Genomic DNA, 24502 nt, shown 5'->3' on the forward strand with positions numbered 1-24502 from the left:
TGTCCTATTCCAGGAACAGACTGTCTTGAGTATCACGCGCTCAATCGCTGGCCTCTATTCACGGCCATCTGGTGCAAACGTCTCACTTCACAAAATCTTCAGGGCAGTCATGGGGGCACGCATCGTATGCTGCTTATTTAGCGGGTCTACACATTGGGCTTCAGTAGTATTCTGACACACAAACTAAGATCTCTCTGGACGGCCCAGGAGCCTATGCCTCAACACACTTACTTTTAATGTCAGTTATTACTGAGTCCCTTACACGCTGACACGAGCGCCGCTTCCCAGCAACGTAAAATTAGTTAGGAAAAAATTGTCTGTAACTCATTGTGCTCTTTCCCCAAAAAAAGGCCGAAGTCACGCAGGAAGAAGCGCCGCGTTCTTGATTAGGCGAATAAAATATACACTTAGCAATGACTATCTTCGTAGTTGAAGCGTGTAATTCCACCACAATAGCATTTTTACAGATTGTAACTACCCTTTGGACTCGCTAACTATTAATGTTATAATCGTTACCAGGTCTCTACCACGCTGACACCAGCACCGCCTTCTATCCACGGCCTATCTTTCTGTATTTTTCTGCATTTTTAAGCCTAATGAATATCTCTAACGCATTGAAAGGCCAAACCCATGCTAGTATAAGCGCCGCATTCCTGCAAAGAGGTAATAACTTTTAATTTAAAGCCTGCAACTCCTCAAGCAGATTATAATCGTATTTCAGGCATTTTAACAGCACTAGCGCTGCCGGCCCACAATGGTGCTTTTACTATTCACACAGGGAGAATCACTCTCTAATAGAGCGCAACCTTCGCCCTGAAGTACAGATTTTCATTTCATTGTTCTAATCACGTTCCTATGAAAAAGAGGAGTTAATATGTATTGAACCCCAGGTGTTCTATGCCACGTTTACTGCAACCAATTGTGTGCGTTTCTTTTTTTTACTCTTCCCTCTCATATATAGTTTTGTATAGTTAAATAACTATTGATTATGAGCATCTTCTCTGACAAACACTGATCGCAATAATTCTATGTATGTGTTAAATTAACATTATACTTTGTTGTCATGGTCTTTTTCCTTTTTTCTTTTTCCAGTTATAGGTACCATAGACTCATAACCACCCAGTGCCCAATAGGCTCACTGAGAACAAGGGTAAGTACATAGCTTACCTCTGCACGTCACGGACTAGTGAAGTGCCACATATTGGTCCTGAAGAAAATCCTCCAACCCGACTGGGCACCGATGGGGCTAAAACATTTAGACCACTCACGTTTTTAAAGTAGGTGCTCTAGAACAGTAGCCCTTCTAGACACGCACCGCCTTGCCTTGTAACCTTGCCCCATCTTCAACAGAATAAAACCTAATTTTGAGAGATGGAGGTCATTTTATACTCACTTCACTTGCACTCTCACCATTCCTGATCACCACTGTAATCACCAGTTGGTCTCCCTCCAGGTGCAGGAAATCATATAGTTCCAGATGTATCAACAGTACATTTTGTGAGTCTATAATAGCAAATTTTATCGATTCGCTATTATAGACTCGCAAAATGCAATGTATGTAGGAATATGCTAATATTTAGCGAGTCCTACGCATTCCTTCTTTGCGACTCGCATACCTATTCATTCCTATGGGCCAAGAGGTAATAATACAGGACAAGTGATCCATTCTCTCTTTATTATTTATTTACCAGTCCTGAGAGTCAGTACTCTGCTGAGGGGGATGATGTACCTCCTGCATTATACCTCCCTGCTAGAGTACAGAGTGGTGTGTCTTCCCAAGGCCTGCTCTAAGAGGAGCTGGCAGACAGGAAGGCAGAAAGGGAGTTCAGGCTACAGCTGGCCAACATCAGGATAGAGGAAAGGAAACTGGCCACAGAGGAGAAGCTGGTTTTGGAGAGACTGCCTCATGAACAGGGCTTCAAAGAGCTGTAGCTCAAAGCCAGGTAGGCAGAGTCCATCATTATTGTTGGCAGCATACCTGCAGTGTTCTCCAGAGACAAGAGGGTCCACATTCCCAAAGATCTGGTGCCTGACTTTTTTGTGGGGTACAACATCAACAATCGGTTTGAAGCAAATGGCGTGGATTTGCAGATTTTTAGGATCCCGGAGGAGGATTGGGGGCTAGCCTCTAGAAGCACATCTCTAGCGAGGTGAGGGACACCCTACTGGCCCTAGAGAAGAGAGACAGGATGAGGTATCCCTCCATGAAGGAAGTCCTAGTCAGGAAGTATGGCCTAACTTCTGAGAAGTACAGGCAGAAGTTTAGGGACAGGCAGAAGCTGCCCTAGCAGTCCTGGGTGAATTGTACGGACTCATTGTGCAAGGCACTGGATGGTTGGGTTAGCAGTAGTGAATTAAAGGATTATCAGGGGCTGTACAATTTTAATGCCAGAAAGCACACGTTCTGTCTCTGTAGTGCCAGAGGTACTCCTGTGTATTGGGACCACATGATGACCTTTGACTACCATTATTTTAATTGACTTTATGTCTAGGGATGTATGATATAATTTTTCCTGCATGTGCACTTTTCTTTGAAGATTTCTTCTGTGTCTCCTTGTAGCTGGGTAGGGGGAGTGTTTGCTTTTTACAGCCTTGTCAGGAACAGAGAGTGTGGGATGTGCATTTGAAAGCATAAGAGAGAGAGAGTTGTGGAATGTACTTCTCGGAGTGCAGTGTTATAAGCAGTGGTAATCAAATGTGCATTATGTTGTACATTGAGATATGAAGTGTGTGGTGCTATAGGCAGTGGTGCACAAATGTGTGGTGTGTTGTACACTGGGAAGTATGATGAATTTCTTGCTATTGGCTTTGACATGCCATCTTGAATTCTGACTCTGTCTAGCTTTAGTTTTGCGCACAGGGAGGTCGAATATATGACGATACAATGCGATCATTTAGATCGTGGTACAATACATTGCGGGTTTTACAACGCAAGTCATTATAACGACTTGCGCTAGAGGGCACTGGACTTAGGAATAGTATGATTTACTATTCCAACTCCAGCCTACGTAACAGTGGGGAAGGTGTTGGAATAGTAAATCACACTATTTCTTAGTCTAGAGCACCATCCATCGCAAGTCGTTGTAACTACCTGCATTGTAATGACAGCGAAGTAAATGTATTGCAGTGTGTTGAAGACGTTGTAAAGGTTGTTTTCCGGCAGGCCCTCAGATTAATCAAGTTGTTTACGCTATTTACGTTCAAGGGGCCCAATTCACAGAGCTAATTTAAGACAAAATCCTAAACTTATTACCATTCTGGTATTCACAGAAGGCACTTACTCATTTTGGTATTCACAGAAGGCACTTACTCATCAATGAGTAAGTGCCTTCTGTGAATACCAAAATGAGTAATTATGGGCACAATTCAATAGACCGGGTTGTGATGTATGCATCTGTTGGAATTTATAATGCCTTCAGGCAATGATATCATTGCTGAAAAGCATTATGCCGAGCATTGACACACAGTGTTCAGGGTTCTTCTCAGTTTTTATATATTACAAAATGGCGGAATCGTTGTGGTAATTATTTATGCAAACATGCATGGACATTATGGTCCTTTCACTGTTTTTACTTACCCGGAAATGTGTAATGCTTTGAGCACTGTATGCATATAAAAAATGGCGGCTTCGGCATTCATGGTAAACATCGAAGAAGGCGGTTGCCGAAACACGTCTGTGTGCCCAGAGTCCATTTTGCTGATTAAAATTACGGAACTCGCCCCTGAGAGCGCTGTCGTCCTGTGTGGGTACGATTACCCGGTGGAGTTGGGAGCAGAATTTATATGCGGGAGCACCCCAGCATTGGCATGCAACCGTTCGAGAGGGGAGCTGCAATTTATATATATATATATATATATATTTGTATATATATATATGCCACAAAGAATCGTCTCACAGCTTGAACATAATCCTCGCACAAGAGACGAACACGGACCCAGTGGTGAGTGCTAATTTTCTTTATTCAATCCAATACAATCGCACCACCGCCATGACACGTTTCGGCCTACTGGAGGCCTTGATCACATATATATATATATTACCTACTGGCAGTCGCCAGTAGATAGTTATAGTTAGGACCTATTTTCTATAGGAAATCCGCAACATTCTATTTGGAATAACGTTGACGCCGATTGACGAATCTTCGCGAAATTTCCAAACTTTTGGCCAGCTCCGGTCCGCTCCTATCCTGAAAATTTCACGGTGATTCGTCATGCGGGGGCCGAGAAGAAAGGGGGGTCACAAAACATGTTTTACCCATGCATTTTCCCATAGGAACTGTTGACGCAGCTACAGCCCGAACTGCTGAACGGAATTACACCAAATTTGGCAAAGAGGTAGTCCTCAGTTCAGACTCGTGCCTTTTGCTTAAATGGTGTAAATCCGTTCAGTAGTTCCTGAGAAAATTGGAGTTAAAAAGAGAGATATATCTAGGCGGAGCCTAACCACACATCTCCTCGTGAGATTTGATTGGCTGTCAGTACTTCATCCAAGAAGTGTTGGCAGCCATCTTGGGACCAATATACATGCTAGCGCCTCATTAAAAAGCATTGCAGTTAATAGAAGGTTGTAAGACTTTAGTTACATTATAAATAATTTGTTGACGGTACCATACTCATTTTAGGAATTGTGGTGTGTTCTTAGGTGATTTTACCATGTGAAAAAGCCTTCTGCTGTGATATCATGAATCATGTTTGAGAGAAAACTATTTTCTCATGCTTTTCCCACAGATGTTTGGAAGGTGATCTATAAGCTAAACTGAGAGCATATTTTCTGTAAATTCACATTATCTTTCTCAGTCATGTGAGAAAGAAGTCTGACATTCTCAGTAAAACATGTACATCCAACAAGGGCAGAGACTGTCAGTTGATTCCTTTGTGTTCTACTGCAGCTTCCCAGAGTGTTCTAAAGAACAACTAGAGCGCTAACAGTCTTACTTATGACAAAAGTATGGCACACCTGAAGCCATCTTGATTGGAATAAAGTGGTAACACTTAAAACATTTAGGCGCCGATCACGATCCGGTAAAAAATTTCCCCGTGCGACTCGTATCCGGTCTTTTTACCGTACGAATCGTACAAGTGCCGTACGAACTGGCAATCACGATTCGCATGGTAAAAAGTCCATACGAACCGCATTGGGAATCATTCCCCACACGTCCTCGGGTCGGAAAATGTGTCTGACACGTCCTCGGACGATTTACCGTACAAACGTGAAAAGTCAAGTCCGACCGAGGAATCACGATCCATCCCGTGCGTCCGAGGGTACAACCGTATGGAAAAAACACCGTCCGCACCGAACTCCTATAGCAACCATGGAGATATGTGCCCGCATACGCGCCCAACACTCCCCCCAGCCCCCGTACGTCCGACACGTACCCCCGTGTATGTACACCCCCACCCGTCTAGGTACACCCCAGTACGTTCGAGTCGTACCCCCACCCCTGTACGTGTCGTACCACCGTGTACCTACACCCCAGTACGTTTGAGTCGTACCCCCACCCCTGTACGTGTCGTACCACCGTGTACCCACACCCCAGTACGTTCGAGTCGTACCCCCACCCCTGTACGTGTCGTACCACCGTGTACCCACACCCCAGTACGTTCGAGTCGTACCCCCACCCCTGTACGAGCCGTACCACCGTGTACCCACACCCCAGTACGTTCGAGTCGTACCCCCACCCCTGTACGTGTCGTACCACCGTGTACCTACACCCCAGTACGTTCGAGTCGTACCCCCACCCCTGTACGTGTCGTACCACCGTGTACCCACACCCCAGTACGTTCGAGTCGTACCCCCACCCCTGTACGTGTCGTACCCCCGTGTACCTACACCCCAGTACGTTCGATTCGTACCCCCACCCCTGTACGTGTCGTACCACCGTCTAAGTACACCCCAGTACGTTCGAGTCGTACCCCCACCCCTGTACGTGTCGTACCATCGTGTACCTACACCCCAGTACGTTCCGGTCCTACCCCCAACACAACCTCCTAAGTACGGAGCGCACCCCAGGCCCCAACATCACACCCGCATGTACGAGTCGTACCAACCCACACACAAGGACAGCACCGTACAACCAAATGGCCCATGTACACACCGTACACACGCTCAAAACGCACATACGCAACCAGGCCAAAACTAAACAACACAAGAATACACCATACGAATGGCACAAAGCCACTAAACATGGCCAACAAACACTACAAAAACACCTTCACTGACCTGCAACTGCCAAAGACAAACAGAGGCCCAAAACACCACCACTACTTATAACACACCCACCCAAACTTCAAACACTGCCACACCCACCCATGGACCAATAAAAAGGGCCCACACACACAAACCATGAGCCTTTGCAACAGACTCACTGCTGCCAGACACCACTGAACCATACTACAAGCTACACCACACCTTACACTTGCACACCTTCACACAACCACCTTCACAAACACCCCCTCATCACATTCACACACACACACCCACAACCATCCACACCCCCCCCCACCATCCCCACCCACACCCCTCACCATGCCCACTACCAAGAATCCAAAGTTCAGTAACCGAGAGTTGGAGGTCCTTGTTGATCAAATCCTCAGAGTCGAGCCACAGATCTTTGGAACATTGGTCAGAAACACCAGCCTGGCAGCAAAAACAGCCATGTGGCAGACCATCGTCGATGCTGTGAATGCCGTTGCGGACACCAGAGGGACCAGGCAGGAATGCCAGAACAGGTGGTACGATCAGCGGAGGAGGGTCCGAGCCAAGAGGCAGGAGGAACACGACCAGGCCAACGCCACCGGAGGAGGGCCCTCCTGCAGACCCGTACACTACCAGCCCTGGGAGGAGAGGGTGATGGCCATACTGCCGGTGGAGGCAGTCGAAGGATTAGAAGGACTCCGAGACCCGGGTGAGTACACAAACAATGCACCTCACATGGGGGGAACGGCATCCACAACCAAAATCACTAACAGGCACGCAACCACCACAAGCCATCGCATGACTCAACCACACTCCATGAGCACGCACATGCCACTGCTGCCACCATGCCCCATGCACCCAGCTGGACAATGTCAAGTCACAGGCCACAGAAGACAACAACACATGACACGGTAACCCGGATGGCGGGAGGCTGGGCACCAAAAATCACATAGTGCGACTCCGAAGCAGACAACAATGCACTCTGCCCATATGGCCTAGGTCACAGCCAGACAAACTGTGTGTCCCAACACAGGAATGACTTGCCAGCAAATGGCGGACGCCTTGCATCAACACATGGGGGTGATGGCACTGTTTTGCACATGACAGCAGCTAATGAACAGCCAACATTGTGAAAGAGTGGCAGCACACACCACCACAGCAGCAGCGCACAGACACACATTGTGGAAATTTAGCTTGTAAACTGAACATTATCTGCGCCATCTTGCCTCTCCCCAGCGCCACGCACAGCAAACGCACGGCCGCCATTTTAGGCACCCCACTCTCTCCCCGCTCATTCTCGATCGCCAGCGCTTTCCCCTGGCGCTGCGAGCATCCCCCGCGCGCCGACCACCCCCGCTCTCTCATACACGGGCCATAAACCCTCTCATTCTGCGCGACCCTGCCATGGAACCACATCCCACACCTGACCGACATCCCATACATGGTCATGCCTCTCTTTGATAAACCCCCTTCCTCTGCGCCCCATTGTCCGAACCGATCCCAGGCCATCACCTAGCCCTGCGGATGCAGTTTATTGCCCCTACTGTAAGGGAAACACCCCACATCAAAGGGATTACAGTGGATCAAAGCCCCTACCCCCTGAGACCCGGCCGGTTGCACACACCCCCGGGAATTGGCGGAATGTCCAGCTGCGTGATAGCCATCTCCTACTGTAGATGGGGTGGGGACTTCTACTGTAGATATGTGTGGGAACGAGCTTGAAGTGGGGGTTCCAAGGATGTCTTTCCGTACATCAAAGTCTCAATAAGAATGTACCATGTGTAATAAAGCAATAAACCTGTGTATAAGAGGCCAGGCCTCAGAGATGCAGTTAGAGCACCTCGTGACGATACCTTGCTGTCTGATCTGATGTGTTCTGCTCCGACGGAATAAAACTTTGTTTCCTGCCTTCCAGTCTCCGGCGCCTGCCTCTTTCATTGGTAAATTATCGAGTGGTATGAGAGGCGATTACCGCCGGGCAATACTTGAAGGGTTATCGACTGAAATTGCCGCTACCATTTAACAATTGGCGCCCAACGTGGGGCCCATCAGCGACACGTGGATCCAGTGGGAGAGGTCCCGACGACAGAGTGAATGACTGCAACGATCGGGAGAGCTCCTGCCCAATAGACCCTCATCTGGCAGCCGATCATCGGAACTTCACTGGTTCCGAGCAGACCTCTCTCGAGTGATCTACGGTCCTGACTGGGAACCATCAGGAGTGCCGCGGCAAATACGGAGAGTAGAGGACGATCGGGCGCTGGAGGCGGAAGACGCGAAACTGTCCACGCGGTCCGGGTAAGGTCGTGATACACGACAAATTGCGAAATAATTGATTGATTGTTTGAAGTTTTGAAATACTAGTATTGCTCATTGATTGTTCTCTTTGAGATATTCGCTGTCTACAAACGGGGAGGAGTAGAAATACTCTCTCTCTCTCCCTTTGCAGATAGTGAAGGGTAGGTAACGCAGACTTTTGTCCCCGTTGTAACCCTTCGTGCCTATCTTTATCTCCCCATTGATTGATTGTCCGAACATTGATTGTTTTGAAGAATAGTGCTCTTTGAGATATTCTCTGTTTGCAAATAACGTAGAATAGAAATATTCTGTCTAGTCTTTGCAAATTGTGAAGGGTAGGTAACGCAGACTTTTGTCCCCGTTGTAACCCGTCGTGCCTATTTTTATCTCCCCATTGATTGATTGATTGATTGTCCGAACACTAGTTGTTCGATATTGGTTCTTTGGAGGTATTCTCTGCTTACAAATAACGAGGAATAGAGATATTCTGTCTAGTCTTTGCAAGCAGTGAAAAGATAGGTAGTGCTGACTTTTGTCCCCATTGAAACCCGTCATGCCTATCTTCTCCCCACTGATTGGTAGTTGGTTCTGCCCGGACCGCTTATTAGAGGTGGACCATCCGGCTCCACTGGAAGGCACCCCTAATAAGGACATGTTCACTAAATATGGACTAGTCGCCGTAGCTTATAGCAAGCTATGGCATAAATATACAAGGAAGGACCCCGAGAGTCAGTGGCCACTGATGAGATCCTTCGACGACCATAAGATAAAAGTGCTCGAAATGGTTCTGCGTAGCAATAAGACGACGCCTACTATGCTTGACAGTATCGGCATGTGGCGCAAAGAAGCAACGCAACGGAAAAAGAGGGAAGAAGTAAAAGCAGAAAAGGAATTACGAAAGGCAGCTCACCTTGCCGCTAGAAAGTTAGAAGAAGAAATAAAGGAGAGAAGGGAAACTAAACTAAGACAGGAGCCCGAAACCTCAGGCCAGTACGCTGTTAGGACCCCCTCTATGCTCTACCCTGAGTTATCCTCTAAGCAACGAACGAATGATGAATTACTGTTAGGTCCCCCGATCATTTACATGCCCCCTCCATACGCACCCTCCCAATCGGTAGTGCAACACCCACAACCCCCAAACACGAGCGAAAGCAGTACAGGGGCCTCGGTCCTCACGGCCTCCGCGCCGGCCGAGCCTCTTGTACTGAACACAACGTCGGCAACGACGTTGGATGACCCTGAGATAAGAAAGAAAGATTCCACCAGAATGAATCGACTAACAAAGGATGAACGAGCAGGAATCGACAAGATAGTAGGGACACTGGTGGAGCGAAAGGAAAGTGAGGAGTATATAACAGATGTGTATAACTCGTATGCCGACAGCCGTAGACGACACTTTGTCATACGACTTTGCTACCACGCCCTGAATGCATATGAGGTTAGGTACCGCGATAAAGGTCCCGAAGGCTTAGCGGCCCTATATAGGAAGGTAGACATTGGGGAAGAAGGAGAGGGCGATGTGACGAACCTCTTCACTCGTACACTCGAGGTCTATCGACACCTTAAAGAACACAGGCAGACAACCAAAACAGAAACCCCCATAGCGGCTAAGCCCCAGGAAGGAAGGACTGATACCATGATGCCCATCAAAGAGGCCGCCCCCTACTGGGTCCCCCCACGAGGTCAGGGAACACATGACGACATCAACCACCAAGATGCGAAGGGGAGGGTTGTATATAATTGGGTCTACCAGCCATGGGACCGACAAGATATTTTGACCTTTAGAAAACCTCTACCCGACTTAAGAAAGAACCCGACTGCCTTCTACACCGAACTAGGTACAGCCTTAGGCTCAACAATAATGACTTTAGCAGATATCGACTTGTTCTTCGGATTATGTCTGCCGGCTGATGTGTGGAAACAAATCCGGAAAGTTGACCACGCTGAGCCGTTCGGATATACCTGGGTACAACTCGATACCATAGATAAACAGCGAGAACCGGGACAGAAACCCCTGAAAGCCATATTAGAGCTCCCAGACAAGATTGTACTTAAGTTGAAGACTCTAATCCCAGAAAGAAAGGTAGATTGGTCAATAGTGACGGCTTGTCGCCAGAAACCCCAGGAGGATGTGTCTGAATACTTCTCTCGGTTCGAGACTGTGTTTTCCGATTATAGTGGCCAGGACATGACCACTGCAACCGGACATCACCTCTTTGTCCAGAATTATGTGAAGGGTCTATCACAAGAAGTTTCTCAGAAGCTGCAGACCAGCGAGAGTAGTTGGGCAGCCTCCAAACCCGCAGCTATCCTCCAGATGGCCCAATACTACGAAAACCAAAAGAATGAGAACGATAGGGCGTCAGAAAGGAAGAAAAAGGAACTAAAGGAGAGGGTAATGATAGCACAGTTGCAAGGGGTGACCATAGGAAGAGAACCCTGAAAGGGAATTACCAACCAACCGCCCCTAGAAAGCTACCCCCTAGAGACCATACCCCTGCACCCTACAACGGACGGAGAGACTTAGATGGGAATCAATGTGCGTTCTGGAAATGAACAAAAATAGGGACCCCAGAGACACAGCATATGACCCCAGAAATAGAGGACAGGGACGAGGGTACACGAACGACGCCATCAACGACAGGCCAGGCAGACCAAACACCTTTGATCGCCCCCGACAAAACCAGTGTCAACAGTCCGACTATGAAAGCACCCATGACTTCGCATAGGACCGCCAGGGGCAAGGGAGGGATCCAGTCGAACTCCGTGTTGACCAGCAAGGTCCTTACGTCACTGCTAAGGTCTTGGGCACAAAATCTCCATTCCTGGTAGACACTGGGGCGACACGTAGTGCGTTATCCAAACGACTGATTCCTAGGGCACCCTTGTCTGGCTCACATGTAACCTCAATAGGCTTCGATGGAACGCCCTCCACTAACCCCTTATCAGCACCAATCTCCTTTGACTTAGAAGATAACACCACTGACACGACCTTTCTGCTCTCCTCCAACACCCCCGATGCTATTATGGGACTTGATTTGCTAAAACATTTTCGAGCTACCATCAGATGCTCCCCAGACGGAGTTCGAGTCATCCTACACGATAACCCAGATCTGTCCAGACCCTGTCACACACGGCGTATGCTCTCTATAACCGATGCTGACATGTCCCTACTCAACACATTACCTTCACATCTATGGGCTAAAACCGACTCAGATGTAGGGCGCATGGTGATCGACCCGGTACACATAACCGTCCGACCGGACGCAGTGCTCCCAAAGCTTCCACAGTATCGGATATCACCCGAAGGCGAGAAGGCATTGGTGGAAATCATCGAGTCCCTAGTCGAGGCAGGAGTGGTAGAAGAAGTAGTCAGTAATGTTTGCAACAGCCCTATCCTACCCATTGTAAAGAAGCAAGGCGAGGGAGATGAGAAAGCCTACCGTTTCATTGTTGATTTGCGAGAGGTTAACAAAGTAGTCATACCCCAGTACCCCGTGGTCTCAGACATCACCACCATCCTCACCCTGATTCCATCCACTGCCACCACCTTTACTGTTATTGATCTCAAGAACGCATTCTTTTCCATCCCCATCCACCCAGACAGCCGCTACCTGTTCGGCTTCACTTTAAAAGCCCGTTCGTACAGATTCTGCAGGGCACCCCAAGGCTACACTGAGAGTCCCAGTATTTATAGCCAAGCCCTCAAGAGGCAACTAGATGCAGTCCAACTACCCGATGGAGTGGTGTTAATACAGTACGTCGATGACATTCTTTTGGCGGCCGACACCACTCCACTTGCTGTCACAGCCACCATTCACCTCCTCCGCTTCCTCGCGGAGAACGGTCACAAGGTCTCCAGAAAGAAATTGCAATTCTGCCAGCCCCAAGTAACGTATCTAGGCCACCTACTATCCAAAGACGGGAGGAAACTTACCCCTGACCGAATTCAGACCATCCTAGAAACCCCTGTTCCCAAAACTCAGAAGCAAGTGCGGTCCCTAGTAGGCCTCACCTCCTTTTGTCGACAATGGTTGCCAAACTTCAGTCTTATCGTAAAACCTCTTCTTTCCCTGCTGGCTAAAGATGTCCCCTTCCCCCTCCCCTGGACACCCGAATGTCAATCCTCCTTCAAAGAATTACGAGACGCCCTCTGTTCGGCCCCAGTCCTAGGAACCTCAGACTACACTAAACCTTTCTCCCTCTACACCCACGAAAGGGAGGGATGTGCGTTGTCTGTCCTAACCCAGTCCATAGGCCCTAAACAACGCCCTTGTGCCTACTTCTCTGCCACTCCTGACCCTGTAGCCAGAGCTTTGCCCGCCTGCCTTTGAGCAGTAGCCGCCGCTGCTGTCTCTATCCGGCAAAGTGAGGGAATCGTGCTCTCAAACCCCCTCACAGTATTGGTACCCCATGCGGTTGACACCCTCCTGAACCAAACCAAGACTCAACACCTGACTAGCGCACGACTGACTGGTTATGAACTGACTCTGCTTGCACCCCACATCACATTGAAACGATGCACCACTCTGAATCCAGCTACTCTACTGCCTCTCCCTGACGCTGACCCCAATGCGTCCCCTATACATGATTGCGTGACCCTCACCGACGAACAAACCAAGAGTAGGGTTGACCTCCGGGATACTGCCTTCCCGGACCCTGACGGAGAACTGTGGGTGGATGGCTCATGCATCAAGCTCCCCGATGGCACCACCTCAGCTGCCTATGCAGTCACCACAGCCCGAACAGTTGTTGAGACAGCCCGCATCACACAGCGATCCGCACAGGCGGCGGAACTAATTGCTCTCACACGAGCCTGCATCCTGGCAGCAGGGACAACCGCAAACATTTACACAGACAGTCAGTACGCCTTCGGGGTAGTTCACCACTTTGGGCTCTTATGGAAAGAGAGGGGATTCTTGACTTCTCATGAGACACCCATCCTGCATGGAGATCTAGTCTCTGCCCTGACCGAAGCAGTCCTCCTCCCCACACGGTTAGCTGTGATCAAATGCCAGGCACACAAGAAGGTGACAGACATTATAGGACAGGGAAATGCACTGGCTGACATTACTGCCCGAACCACAGCCGAGAATAGGTCCACGACCCGTATGTACGTGACCAGGTCACAAACTGAGAAATGGAAGGATGCTAGGGAAACAATTAGGGATATCCAACTAGCCAGCACACCACACAAATTAACTGAATGGGCCCGGGTGGGATTGAAGGACGATGACGGTTGCTGGCGAACTAAAGACTTGAACAAATGGTTGCTACCAGATGCATACTTGATCTCCATGCTGACCATGGCACACTCCCCCGCACACATAGGGTCTGCCCCCATGATCGAGCTCATCTCCAAAGTCTGGCACAACGACAAAATCCCAGACTCAGCCAAACGTCTGGTCCAACAATGCCTAGTATGCCTCCAACACAACCCTGGGAAAGGAACTGCTGTACCCCGGGGAGGGTTTGGGGTCCCCAATCACCCCTTTGAAGTCCTACAAATGGACTATGTCCAGTTAGAAAGGTGCCAAGGTTTGAAGTACGTACTTGTCGTTGTGTGTGCCTTCAGCAAGTGGGTGGAAGCCTACCCAACCCATGACAACACCGCTATGACTACCGCAAAAGTACTACTGAAGGAATTCTTCCCCCGATACGGCCTTTGTCGAATTTTGTGGAGCGACAACGGCCCCCACTACGTAGCCGAAGTTATCCAATTCATCTTAAAAGGGTTGGGTGTAAAACAGAAATTCCATGCGGTCTTCCATCCCCAATCTGCAGGCTTGGTTGAGCGACACAACGCCACATTGAAGCTTAAGATAGCAAAAATAGTCGCCACCACAGGACTGAGATGGCCAGACGCTCTCCCGCTAGCATTGCTATCAACGCGTTCCACCCCCACTAAACACCACTTAACCCCCTACGAGGTCGTTTTCGGGCGGCCCATGAACCTTTGGGCTGCTCCAAAGCCAACATCCATCCACGACGTCCCGGACGTCCTCATGTCTGACTATTTGTATAACCTAACTAAAACGTTGTCTGTTATCCATCAGCAGGTGCTGCACGCCATTCCCGATGTTTCCAGGGGCCCCGGACACGACATCCAACCCGGCGACTTCGTCTTAGTGCGTAACTTCCAGCGCACCAAGAGTCTGGAGCCCCGGTGGATGGGCCCCCTGCAAGTCCTGATCACCACCCGAACAGCTCTTCGAGTGGAGGGGAAATGCAATTGGCTGCATGCACACCACTGCAAGAAGGTATCACCGACCCTGACAACCACGGACAACATCACCGCCCAAGAAGAACTTCTGGACAAAGACCGACCATCCCTGAGCCGCTGCCCAGATACAGAGACACTTGAGTTAGTAAGATATCCTGATCCCACCGTGCCATCCAAGGAAGGGTATAACTTGCGACGAAAGGAGAGAACTTCGGCTAAGCAGACCACAGGCTAAGTGGAAATCTCAGAGCGGTAGCCTAGTCACCTCAAAGGCCACCAGGAGAGAAACTAAACAAAGTCTGTGGTTCTGCCCGCTACCGAGTCTCTTGAAGGTGATGGAAGCGCCCGACATGAAGATGATGGAAGCAACCGGACGTCCGAAGATCCACTACAAAAACCCAAAGACTGACCGAATGCACAGCTTAAAGACTATTGCACTTTTCATTACCCTTCTCTTTTGCCTTCTCCTCGTGGTCACCTTCTGGATCATGGAGGAGAGCACACCCGCTCACAAGACATTGCTGACCACCGTTCAACCTACCACCACGAAAGAACACCATCTGATCTCACTTTCACCCCAACTCCGAGAAAGGCGGAAGGAGTTCTGGAATAACTCTTTTGTGCAGTTGCTCCACCAACACAATCTTGCCGCCAACGCCACTAATTGCTGGATCTGTGGGTTGCTACCACATGCTACTGGACACTCTATCCCTTTCATCCCTTCACCTTTTTCTGTCCATGGTTCCTGCCTCGCCTGGCTAATCCTCCTGCAAGAAAGCTACAAGGACAATGCCACTTCCGGCAGAACCATGTCACACTTCTACCATGGGTTCTGGCTGAACAAAACTGGAAGAACTTCTGCCCTCTGAGATCGAACACTTCCTTTCACATGGACATCCCTGCCAAAGAACGAGTTGAAATGCAAGTGTTCAACAACCCAGCCAGACCCACCTACTCTTACCTCCAGAAACGGACGGCCGCCACCCTAACAGTGGCCCTGTCCGTCATCAACATCACTGGATTTGTGTGCCTCGAAGGCCTGGGGGCGCAGCTGGTGGGCCACAGCTCCTGCCTCATCACCCGAACATTGGACTCAGTTGACCCACCCTCCTTTGTTGCCTCCCCGAATATGTACTTCGTCTGTGGTACTAAGGCCTACACCTGGCTTCCGAAAGGTTGTGGAGGCACCTGCTACATCGCCTTTGTCCTTCCTCCGACATATGTGGCTCCAGCAAACCATCACCGACAGAAACGGACCAAAGACATTGTGCAAGCCGACTCCGCCGGAGCACAGTTCATGGACGCAGTAAAAGGCCTTGTTCCACTCTGGGGTCCAATGGCAAACAGCCGTGCCATCCGCCACTTAACCCAGGCAGTCGAAACGGCGATGAACATTACGGCTGGCGCCCTCGCCAACAACACCGCCGAGCTCCAGGCCGTCCGCTTAGTGGCCCTTCAGAACCGCCTCGTTCTAGATGTGGTTCTGGCTGATCGTGGAGGAGCATGCCGCATCATTGGGTCCAGCTGTTGTACCTACGTACCGGATAACTCACCCTCAGTCTACAAAGCAATTGAACACCTCCACAGACTATCCGCAGAGGTCCATCAAGAGCAAGAAGAATGGTCACTGGGGAGTTGGGTTTGGGACACTATTAAAAGTTGGGGATGGAGGCTGTTTTCATTTATCCTAATAACGATTGTGATACTATGTGAATGTTGCTTGGGGATTCAGTGTCTGCCACCTTTATGTTCGCTTTTTATAAACTGCATCTGCCCTAAGACTTTGGACTTTGAAACAGAGCGAATGAAAGCTCTGTATGAGGTGGAAATTCGTAGTATTATGGGGATAGATCCGAACTAGACAAGCTGGCGAGATATGTTAAAAGGGAGGACTGTGGAAATTTAGCTTGTAAACTGAACATTATCTGCGCCATCTTGCCTCTCCCCAGCGCCACGCACAGCAAACGCACAGCCGCCATTTTAGGCACCCCACTCTCTCCCCGCTCATTCTCGATCGCCAGCGCTTTCCCCTGGCGCTGCGAGCATCCCCCGCGCGCCGACCACCCCCGCTCTCTCATACACGGGCCATAAACCCTCTCATTCTGCGCGACCCTGCCATGGAACCACATCCCACACCTGACCGACATCCCATACATGGTCATGCCTCTCTTTGATAAACCCCCTTCCTCTGCGCCCCATTGTCCGAACCGATCCCAGGCCATCACCTAGCCCTGCGGATGCAGTTTATTGCCCCTACTGTAAGGGAAACACCCCACATCAAAGGGATTACAGTGGATCAAAGCCCCTACCCCCTGAGACCCGGCCGGTTGCACACACCCCCGGGAATTGGCGGAATGTCCAGCTGCATGATAGCCATCTCCTACTGTAGATGGGGTGGAGACTTCTACTGTAGATATGTGTGGGAACGAGCTTGAAGTGGGGGTTCCAAGGATGTCTTTCCGTACATCAAAGTCTCAATAAGAATGTACCATGTGTAATAAAGCAATAAACCTGTGTATAAGAGGCCAGGCCTCAGAGATGCAGTTAGAGCACCTCGTGACGATACCTTGCTGTCTGATCTGATGTGTTCTGCTCCGACGGAATAAAACTTTGTTTCCTGCCTTCCAGTCTCCGGCGCCTGCCTCTTTCATTGGTAAATTATCGAGTGGTATGAGAGGCGATTACCGCCGGGCAATACTTGAAGGGTTATCGACTGAAATTGCCGCTACCATTTAACACACATCACACCCAATGGGTGCCTGGAGATCAGAAACAAACTCACATCAACAAGCCAAGGGCCACTCAAAGATTTGCTAACAGTGTGTGCCCAGGAAGCTGGGCTGAGGTGACAGAGGGTGACACACAGAGGGACGGAGAGGGGGACAGAGAGGGAGGGAGAGGGGGACAGAGAGGGAGGGAGACACAGGGAGACGGACAGAGGGAGGAGGCTGACACACAGAGGGAGGGAGAGGGGGACAGAGAGGGAGGGAGAGGGGGACAGAGAGGGAGGGAGACACAGGGAGACGGACAGAGGGAGGAGGCTGACACACAGAGGGAGGGAGAGGGGGACAGAGAGGGAGGGAGAGGGGGACAGAGAGGGAGGGAGACACAGGGAGACGGACAGAGGGAGGAGGCTGACACACAGAGGGAGGGAGAGGGGGACACAGAGGGAGGGAGAGGGGGACACAGAGGGAGGGAGACACAGGGAGACGGACAGAGGGAGGAGGCTGACACACAGAGGGAGGGAGAGGGGGACACAGAGGGAGGGAGAGGGGGACAGAGAGGGAGGGAGAGGGGGACAGAGAGGGAGCGAGACACAGGGAGAGCAAATCAGCCGTGTGGCGTGTGCGAATGTCTGCTCGTCAGCAGGTAGACTGCGTGCATGTAGACAAGGGTGGCCAGTCCCAGAACCCCCCCTCTTCACCATGGCAAAACACAGGGCCATGTCACAACCTGTTCACGAGCACAACGACAGCTACCTGGATCATATAAGTGTGTGGATCCACTCCATGTGCACATGTACAGTGCTACACGGAAGGCGCCAATGCATGGCTCGCCACACCTGCCCACTCCACTGCTGCCTGCAGTCACACTTGACGCAGCAAGTAAGACTGTGCCACACATAGTTAAAGGGGCCAAAGTGGTGCCCAAGGGACACACCCATGCACAAGTGCACTGTGAGTGGAATGCAAGACAGATCCTAATTCCAAGAGGAAATGTGCCAACTTTGAAACTGATGAAACATGGATGTTGCATGGACCAAAATTAACATTGTCTCTCTCACACACAGGTCAACGTCGTGGTGCACCCCCCAACACAGGGGGGGAAGACTCACAGGACCTGGATCTGCAGGAGCCCGATCCCACCGGCAGCGACCACTCTCACCACTCTGTGGATGACCCCGACCGACCTGGCCCCTCTGGTGTCCAACCACCTGCAGCACCTGCGTCAGGTACAACTGTGCCAACCACCACCCCCACTCCTGCCACATCCCAGGAGACACCCAGGATCCCTGCCCCAACACCACAATGCAGCCAGGCTGGCCAGGAGGGACACGGTGTCCCGGGCACCCAGGAGGAGGCAGGCGACAACGCCAATGCCACCCCTCAGGGGTCCCGGAGACCCGATGTGCCCACAAGGGCAGGCCAGGCGCAAGTGGGCAGGGGTGGTGGGAGTGGAGGACGGCGGAGGCGCGAGCCTGACCAGTTGGCTGGGGATCCGGTATTTTCCCATGTCCGTAACATCCTGGACTCATGCCGGCAGGACACCACGGGCATGGCCCAGGTTGTGTCCACCCTCAATGAGATCAAGGGGAGCCTCGATGAGATAAAGACCCAGCAGGCCCAGCAACATGCGGAGCTACATGCCTGTCTACTGGTACACCAACGGAGGATGGAGGACAGACAGGCTGAGCAAGTGACGGCATTCCAGGGGATTCACGCTACACTCCGTCGGATGGCCGACAACATGGCCGACCCTCCCTGTGCCAGAAGGCGGAGAACATCACCACCCACAGGGAGGGATCAGGAGGAGGAGGAGGAAACATCCGACGGAGCATCCCAGATGTCGTCACGGCCTGCTGCTGAGGTTCCCCGCAGGAGGGCGGGTCGTCCACGGAAAGGACCGTGAGGGTCGGCGCTACATCACCATCTCCCAGGACACCTGGCCTGGCACCTGGCCCACTGGAGCAACAGCATCACAGCATCAAGAGACATTCTCTGCCACATGGCCCTGCTGGTCACTGGCTGACCAATGTTGACAAAGACTGTGGCATGGACTCTGAGGATTTCCAATGGCAAGGACACCAACTCCCCTACTGAACTTTGGATTCCAAAATCCCGGAAAGACCCTCACTTTGTCCCCCCCCCCCCCAATAATAAATCACACTATGAAGAGTAGATGCCTGCTGGTAGCATTATTATCTAACATGTGTCTTGTAAAGTCAAAACATGCCTGAGTCATCTTTTGTCTTCAACCACCCACACCCTGGGGCCTGAGTCTGGCACAGGACACATGGGTCACAGTGTATTAGGCAAGACAGACATGGAGCACCATACACACCCGTGATGGGCCCAACCAGCTGAGGGGGTTACCGAACAACCGTGCTGACACACACATTGAGTACAGCAACAGTCATGCGCAGAGGTCAGGGATCCAGTCCAGTGTCCTGGGGGGCACCCAGGTATGTGTAGACAGGTGGCAGAACCATGTCCTGCAAGCTTGAGTCCGGTGGATGCAGAGAATGGGGGCCTGGCCAACGTTGGATGCATGGGGATGGCACATGTCACAATACCCACACAGTCATGGACATCATGCCCAATACACAGTCTCAGCCCACACACACAGCTTGCATCTTGCCACTCGACACATTGACACATAGCCACAATCAGGGAATGCCATGCCAGACAAGCAGGATGCACCGTGGCAACACACCAGCATTGACTGAGAAGAGGCACCTTGGAGGCATAGGGACACCTTTATTAGTCATGTATTCGGGATTGCTGAGGCAACTCGAAGTACACATGAACACATCATGTGGAGTAACATGTGGGTCCAACACTGGCACCCCCCTTCAGCAGCACACATGCGTGTTCGCCATGGAACTGGCACACAAGCGTCGGCCAACAGCTAAATACCCACAGCTGCACACGGAGAGCCTGCCATACACCATAGATCCGCTGATGTCGAAGTCCCACACCATGTCAAGCCAAAGCTAACCGTATGTGTCCGAGGGCAGTGTCACACACATTGATGCCATCATCACAATCCCCTATCCCATCACTGATGACTGTCAACCAGGCAGACCATCTATTCAGGTGTACACAGCTGCATGTCGTGTCCCATGGGGATGCGACATGGCTGCAGAGGACCCAAACATCGACAAGGGCAGTGTGCATACATCGTGAACAACTGCCACACCCAATACACCCCTGATGCATCCCTTACCCTATGGAGACTTCCAAACGTGTCCGTGCCTGTAACGCTGAGTCAGCCCACGATGACGTGTCCCTGAGGAATAGCAGTGCCACAACAATGCAAGCAGCAGACGGCATGCGCAAGTACCTGGGGAAGAGAGACACACAAGAAGTCAGCCACAAAAAGCACAGCCACTTGCATGTGCATTTACTCGACACATGTATGGATGACAACATGCTAGGTCACAATTATGACTGGGGAAGTACAACCATCACTGGCACCATCACTCCAGTGACACACCCACACACACCTCTGACTCACGTGCCATACATGCAGGTGGAGACACACATCACAACGCATGCCACACGGGGCCAAATGCGTGCACACTCAGACACTGGTACTCACCACTAAGCAAAGAAGTCGCGTATGAGCCGAGTCCGGATGTCCTCTTGCGGCTCCACATCCTCCACATCACTAGCCCCATTGCCAAGCCCTTCGTCCTCCACGGGTGGATGCTCCTCCTCATGTTGATCCAGGATAAGTGGCACAGCTCTTTCAACTGCCATGTTGTGCAGCATGCAGCAGACCATGAAGATCTTGCAGACCTTCGCCGGGGCATATGGGAGTGAGCCGCCGGTCTTGTGGAGGCACCTGAATCGGCTCTTCAGCATGCCAAACGTCCTCTCTATCACTCGCCTTGTCCGGCCATGGGCGGTGTTGTAGCGGAGCTGGGCCGGCGTGATGGGGTTGCGGAGAGGTGTGAGCAGCCAAGGCATGTTGGGATAGCCAGCGTCCCCTACATGGGAAGCACATGCTCATCGTTAGAAGTGGTGAAGCGGTCGTGCTGGTAGGCTATACAGAATACAGGACAGACAGACTGTACCCACCAACAACACATGCCCGTTCGTTGCGCAGCTGCATCATCATATCAGGCATCCCGCTACGTCTCATGATGTAGGCATCGTGTGCTGATCCTGGAAAACGAGCACAGACATGTGAAATCACCATGTTGGACTGACACACCACAAGGGCATTGATGGAGTGGTAGTGCTTCCGATTGCGGTACGCCACCTCCCGTGCGTGTGGTGGTACCAAAGCTACATGTGTACCATCTATGGACCCAATGACATGGGGCATCCCTCCCAGGGCATAGAATCCACGCTTGACCTCAGTCATCTGTTCAGGGGTTGGAAACTTGATGAAGTCATCCAGGTGAATCAACATGGCCTCTAAGAAATCATGCAGCACACCGCTGAACGTGCTCTGGGACATGCCACCAACATGAGCTATGGTATTTTGAAAGGTACCCGTGGCAAGAAAATGTAGGGCAGCCATTACCTTCAGCTGGGGTGTCAGTGCCGTGGGATACCTGTGCTGCGGTTGCAGGTGGGGTGCCAGTCTCGCCGTCAACTCCAGAATCAACGGTTGGGTGAAGCGGTAGAGCCGGATGCTGTCATTCTCCTGCATGGCAGCCAAGTCTGGAATTCTTCGGGCAAGAGGCGGCGCTCTGCAGTAATTTTGAAGTGACAAGGAAGAGTGAGTGCACTACGACAACAACTCATGTGTACTGAGCACATGTTAATCTGTCAATACACACATGCTACATAGGGAGTCAGGTATGTGCTACATGGCCAGGACACGTATGGATGCAAGGTGACACTCCTTCCAAGACCCAGCTACACACGGAGATTGAGAACCTCCCCATGCCACGCCATGGGAATAGCTGTGTCCCAGTGCAAGTGAACAGCCAGACGCAACACAGGAGTGACATACGCCCACACATCAGCAGCAGTAGGATGCCGATTGCAGAGACTGGTAGCGGAACACTGGAGCCACAGGTCACATGACATTACACTAGGACAGCCCACACACCTTGCCATGAAGGTGCACATGTCATGACTCACCACACATACCTTGTGAGGATGCTGACATGTCCTTGTCACGCTACTCCGTGTCCCATGCATACATGTGCACCTCACATCCGATAGCACATGTGGCATGGTGTGCGGAACAGTGTGCAATGACAATCTACACACAGACACATGTTGGTTGCTGCAACGGCTGCAGCTTTTGAGGGTGCTCCAACCTCAACCTGATGGGAAGCCCCCACATATACATGACATAGTCACATTGTGCACCGTGGGTAGTGACAAGTCAGGTGTCATAACCCCTGTACCGGTAACAGGGGACACTTCCGTGTGTTGTTGTCCGTGCCATGCCAGTGACGCTCACCCCAAGTGCGCAGTACGACATGCACACATGTCAAAGGAGTCAAGGGCATGCCTGGCACACATCGCACCATCACACAGTACATCTGTACACATCTCATCATACATCTGGTGCCTTCTCGACTCAGGAGTAATGTTCCACATCACAGGCCGTCACACCTGTGCCCCACACATGTAGTGATGCACAGACGATGCCTCGATGTCAATTAATGGACAAGTATGTCCATCCATGTACAAGTATGTCCGCCCTATCCCTACCTGTGTGCCGCCTGTCACCACTGTGATGTGTGAAAACCGCTGTACTGCTCCCATATCACTATGGGAGTGCTGCCGTATGTGTACCCATCGTGATGGCGAGCGTACAGGCATGTGTACGGCCCGTACCACTACGAGTACGCATACGCGAGGCCACCCATAGTGGTACGGGCCGTACACACGCCTGTATGCTCCCTATCAGTATGGGTGGCCTCGCGTATGCGTACTCGTAGTGGTACGGGCCGTACACACGCCTGTACGCTCCCTATCACTATGGGTGTCCTCGCGTATGCGTAGTCGTAGTGGTACGGGCCGTACACACACCTGTACGCTCCCTATCACTATGGGTGGCCTCGCGTATGCGTAGTCGTAGTGGTACGGGCCGTACACACGCCTGTACGCTCCCTATCACTATGGGTGTCCTCGCGTATGCGTAGTCGTAGTGGTACGGGCCGTACACACGCCTGTACGCTCCCTATCACTATGGGTGTCCTCGCGTATGCGTACTCGTAGTGGTACGGGCCGTACACATGCCTGTACGCTCACTATCACAACGTGTACGCATACGCGAGGACACCCATAGTGATAGTGAGCGTACAGGCGTGTGTACGGCCCGTACCACTACGAGTACGCATACGCGAGGCCACCCATAGTGATAGGGAGCGTACAGGCGTGTGTACGGCCCGTACCACTACGAGTACGCATACGCGAGGCCACCCATACTGATAGGGAGCGTACAGGCGTGTGTACAGCCCGTACCACTATGGGTGGCCTCGCGTATGCGTACTCGTAGTGGTACGGGCCGTACACACGCCTGTACGCTCCCTATCACTATGGGTGGCCTCGCGTATGCGTACTCATAGTGGTACGGGCCGTACACACGCCTGTACGCTCCCTATCACTATGGGTGTCCTCGCGTATGCGTACACGTTGTGATAGTGAGCGTACCGGCATGTGTACGGCCCGTACCACTACGACTACGCATACGCAAGAACACCCATAGTGGTATGGGCCGTACACATGCCTGTACGCTCCCTATCACAACGTGTACGCATACGCGAGGACACCCATAGTGATAGTGAACGTAGGCACGCGTGTACGGCCCGTTGCAAGGCATTTGGGGTGCCCTAGGGCCCCGGAACGAACCGTACCTGTGTGTGTGAAGCTCCAAATTACATAGGGGACACATGAGGGACAAGTATTAAGGCCTACATGCATGCTGGTTGTCATGGAGACCAAGTTCAAAATTTGAATTTGTTCTGGAAGGTGCACAGCAGAAGTCAGTTGGAATTAATCTACTTTGTTGCAATGTGTTTGTGGGGCTGACATCATGCAGGAGAATGAAACCGATAGAGAACCCACAGGCGTGTGTACGGCCCGTACCAC

General features: G+C 51.2%; 1 long non-coding RNA gene across 1 annotated transcript; it reads left to right on the forward strand.

Moving 5' to 3' along the window:
• Positions 1 to 1091: 1091 nt before the first annotated feature.
• On the forward strand, positions 1092 to 19615 carry LOC146868252 (uncharacterized). Its single transcript, XR_014966192.1, has 2 exons — positions 1092 to 1150; positions 18508 to 19615. It is a non-coding gene; the product is annotated as an uncharacterized LOC146868252 (long non-coding RNA).
• Positions 19616 to 24502: the final 4887 nt, after the last annotated feature.

The sequence above is a fragment of the Triturus cristatus genome, chromosome 1_2, assembly GCF_964204655.1.
Source record: "Triturus cristatus chromosome 1_2, aTriCri1.1, whole genome shotgun sequence".
NCBI lineage: Eukaryota > Metazoa > Chordata > Amphibia > Caudata > Salamandridae > Triturus > Triturus cristatus.